The sequence below is a fragment of the Sphaerodactylus townsendi genome, linkage group LG02 (assembly GCF_021028975.2).
Source record: "Sphaerodactylus townsendi isolate TG3544 linkage group LG02, MPM_Stown_v2.3, whole genome shotgun sequence".
Lineage (NCBI taxonomy): Eukaryota > Metazoa > Chordata > Lepidosauria > Squamata > Sphaerodactylidae > Sphaerodactylus > Sphaerodactylus townsendi.
Window position 1 is genome coordinate 83,296,360 of NC_059426.1, and position 4,644 is coordinate 83,301,003.

A 4,644-nucleotide genomic window follows, 5' to 3' on the forward strand; every position below is an offset into this window, starting at 1 on the left:
CACTAAAACCCTAAAGATGTGGTTCATAATTATATCTATTATTATATCAGCTTTGTTCCATTACTTGTTACATTTTGGGTAACAAGGTTGCTTATGCCTCATAGTGCTGATCAGTTAATAAAGAGTATCTGAAAGTTTCATTTATTTTCATTTCATTCATTCTTTATTTTGTCACAAATATAAGGCCTCCCGCGATGTGGGGTAAAAGCTTGACGGCCTGAAGTGATAGCGCCCAGTGGCCGCCCGTTCAGATAAGCTGCTGAAATACAGCAGCGTTTCGACCTCGGCTACCCTTCCCCTCAGGGGCGGCGTCCAGAGCGCCCTGAAAAAGCGCTAACCCTTTAAGCGGTTGTTTTGAGGGAACAGTGTCTTCCCGGTGATTGCAAACAGCACCGCCGTGCCAAGTTTCCTTTCCCTTCCCACTCTTTGTCCAGTCGTGGCCTGCTGGCCTCCAAGCCCTCCCTCACTGTCCTCCTCAACCCCTGGAGGCCGGAGAAAACAGCGCATGGGCGGGGCCGGAGGCCAGCAGGTCGCATGACGGGACAAAATGAATAAGGAAAAGAGTCAGAAATGCTCCATGCGCGGTTTGCCGCCTGTTGTCCGCCTGCCTCTCCTGAGGCCGCCCGCACGCTTGCGTGTGAACGGCCTCCGCCCTCACGCCGGCAGAATTCTTGCCGGCATGGGGGCGCCTGGGGGGCCATGCAGAAACGGCCATAGCTAGGTCAGAAAATGTACTGTTGCAAACCAAGACCTAGCCCTATGAGGAAAGGCTGAGGGGCTTGGAAATGCTCAGTTTGGAGAAGAAGAGGTTGAGGGAAGACATGATTGCTCTCTCTAAGTATTTGAAGGAGAGGAGAGCAGGGAGCTGTTGCTGTTGGCAGCAGAGGATAGGATTTGTTACAGTGGGTTTAAATTATATGCCGAAAGGTACCAGCCGGATATTAACAAAAACATTACAGTAAAAATTATTCAACAGTGGAACTGGCTACTAGGGAGGTGGTGAGTTCACCCTGACTGTCAGTTTTCAAGCAGTTTTTGGATGAATATTTGTCAAAGATGATTTAGGCTGATACTGCATTGAGCAGGCAGTTAAACGAGATGACCTGTATGGTCCTTTCCAATACTATGATTCTAAACATGGTAAGTTTTACCTTTCTTGAGTGGTACTATACCACCACCCTCACCTAGATGGTCCAGGCTTGTCCAATCTCATCAAATCTCATCAACAAAGCAGTATCAGCCCAGGTAAGGATCTAGATGGGAGATCACCAAGGAATTCCAGGAATGTTACGCAGAGGAAGAACAGTTTGAATTTATTCACCACCTTTCTCTCCTATAAGGAGACTCAAGGCAACTTACAAACTTTCCCCCCCTTCCTTTTCACACCACAAACACCTTGTGAGGTAGGTGGAACTGAGAGAATTCCAAAGAACTGTGACTAGCCCAAGGTCACCCAGCAGGCTTCATGTGTAGGGGTGGGGAAACAAATTCAATTCACCAGATAAGAGTTTGCCACTCATGTGGAGTAGTGGGGAATCAAGCCCAGTTCTCCAGATTAGAATCCACAGCTCTTAACCGCTATACCACAAAGACAATGGCAAACCACCTCTATAAGTTTCTTGCCTTGAAAATCATATAGGGTCACCATAGATCAGCTGTGACATGCTAACAAGTCTACCACTGACACATGCTACCACTGAAACATTCATATTGTCAAATAGTGACAGGAAGCATCACCTTTGACCAAAATTTCATGTAATAACTAAAACCTGATCTAGCAACTTTCTTTTCTGTAGAAGGTACCCAATCTGCTGAAAATAGGAGATGGTGAGAGAAGTGAGGGAAGTGATTTCCCTTTCTAGTGCTATTATTTTCTGGTGAGCAGGCAATGTGTATCATGTTCAAGAATAGCCAGCAAAGACAGAAGTACTGGCAATAAGTAAAACTGATCCTTGGATTATTGGTGCCTGTACGATTGAACTTCATACCCACATGTCCTGTACACACCACACAGCACTTCCACATTCTTTATTGTGCACTTCATGTTGTCACAACTGGGAAGTAATACATTATAGTGAGTGGAATAAAGATGCGATACAGACTAAATGCACCAACTATGTACAAATCTTTAAATAAACCTAAACATGCATCAGAAGACCCTGTTTCCCTTTCCCACTGTTTTTACAGAATCACTCTTGAACTAGTGAACTAATACACCCCTTGAGGCAAACTGGAATATGATCATGTCCTTGTGGTTGCCACAAGGATGATGCCACCATTTTAAAATCATGTAAAAATGATGTGAGAACCTGATCAGGCCAGCAGTGCAGAAGACTGAGGTTTTTTTGTTGGCCCCACCACCACCACCTTGTTAAGTGCCAATATGGCTGCATCCCTACCACCAGATATTTGAACTTGAAACAGTGCAGGGTCAAGAGAGTCATGCTACCAGCCTAATCAGCATTGTGTCCTTAAGGTGTTTTTAAATAACTTTAAAATGGTGGTGGCATCCTTGTAGCAGTCAAAATGATGCTATCATGCCTATTTTGGCCCTTACATCAAATTCAGTTTCTTTACTTATGGACACTAACACACATCACCCTGCCACAATACAAATGCCACAGTATCACACTATTCATTATGTTTGTGCATGTGCGTGAGGTGCCATCAAGTCACAGCTGACTTATGGCAACCCAGTAGGGTTTTCAAAGTAAGAGACAAACAGAGGTGGTTTGCCATTGCCTGCCTCTGCATAATGACCCCGGTATTCCCATCCATGCACTACCTAGTGCCGACCCTTCTTAGCTTCTGCAATCTGACAAGATCAGGCTAGCCTGGACCAAATCAAACCATTATTCATTGTGCTCCTTCTTAATTCATGGGATGCTCATTGTCTGCTTGTCCATCCTCTGCCCAATCCTTGTTTCTTCCCCAATCATATAAAGGGGAAATCTTTCCTTGCACTGTTTACCCACCCTGGATTGCAAACATAACTGGAATAAATAATATCACACCATAAAAACAGCTATGTGGCTGAGCATAAGCACCAACACACTTCAAAAGAGTCAGGAAACCTACCACTTTGCTATTCTTTCTCCTCTGAGAAGACAAATGTGATTAATGAGAACATTAATTAACTGGCATCACAGTGATTTTTATACGCAGGCCCAGTTACACACACTAGCAGTGCGTGCTTATTCAAATATGAATCCCACTGACTTCTGTGGGACTCAGACCTGACCTATCTATACATGGGAATGAGATGTTAGAATAGGAATACATCACTGGAACTCTGGAGATGGATGCCGGTCTTGCCACCATGATGAACAAAACAATAATTTCATTTCAAAAAAGAAACCGAGTACAGCAAGGAGAAAAGCATTCTTGCCCAGCTGATGACCTTCTGTACTTACTCTCTATGGGCAAGGAGCTTTTACAGAGTATAAACAATGTGATTTCTTACTGCTCTGGAAAAGTGGCACAACCCATTCTACTGTCATAGCATTCTACCATCTTATTCTGCTTTTTTGGTTGGGACTAAGCCTTATCTCCTAGAGAAGTATACACAGCCTCAAACTCATTTTTTAAAAAACATTTCTGTCATCTCTAAAGTGAACTCCATGGCGCACACTAATATTATATGCCCTACAGGAGTATTTAATGTTCTATGGTGTAAAGAATTCCCATACACCAAAGAGCCTCGTCAAAGTTAGGCGCGCCTAACGATGGGGAAAGACGTGTTCAATTCATGACCCAAAGCACTCCTCAAGGACTCTCAGCCACGTCCGCCCCAAACACCTTTCCGGATCAGCTTATCATGGACTTTCCTTTCCTTAAAACCCGGGGGGAGGGGGAGGAATAAGGAAGCTGCAAAGCGGCTGTGTTTCCACGAAAAGAAGAAACCGGTTACTCGACGTTGGGAGCGGGGCTGCATAGGTGAGCACAGCAAGACGCTCGGGTGCAAGGCAGAATCAACCAGACCTTGATGGGCTGTAAATGCCCCTCACAGCCCCCCACCCTTGCCAGCAGCAGCCCCTCCTCCAGCCACCCTCCAAGCGCCTTACCTTGCTAAAGCATAACACGAGAAGGAAGAAAACCGCCTCCAGTCGCCTCATGGTCTTCGCGGGTGGGGGGCTTGACAACGCCTCTCCCCGACTCACGTTAGGTTTACTCAGCCCCACTCCGCGGAGTCATGGCAGAAGGACTCCAGCCCGCCCTCCCGCCAAAAAAGAAAAGGCGAGAGCGGGTCCACTCAAGCTGCCCCCCACCCCCGGTGGGACCTCGGGGGCTGATCTGTCCCCTTTCTCCGTGGCGAATGTGAAACCTCGCAGGGAAACGAGAAGCGCCCGGCAGGGTGGAGCGAGATGCACGGGCAGGACACGGCAGCCGGGGAGTGCGAAGCGGCAGTCGCCTCCCCTTTCTGGACATTCATCGCTTCCTCCACGCTGCCGGGGGGCAGGAACCGGTCGACGTTGGCAGGAGTTGAAAAGGTCGCTTTTTGCAGCCGGCCGCTGGGAGCCGCGGAGGAAGTTGTTCAAGCTGACATTCTGCCCCTACCCCGTCCGGGCTGGGATTAGGCGGGGAAATGGCTCCAGGGTGTCCCCCCGCCCCTTGCATTCTTCTCCGCATGGGATTGCAACTGAG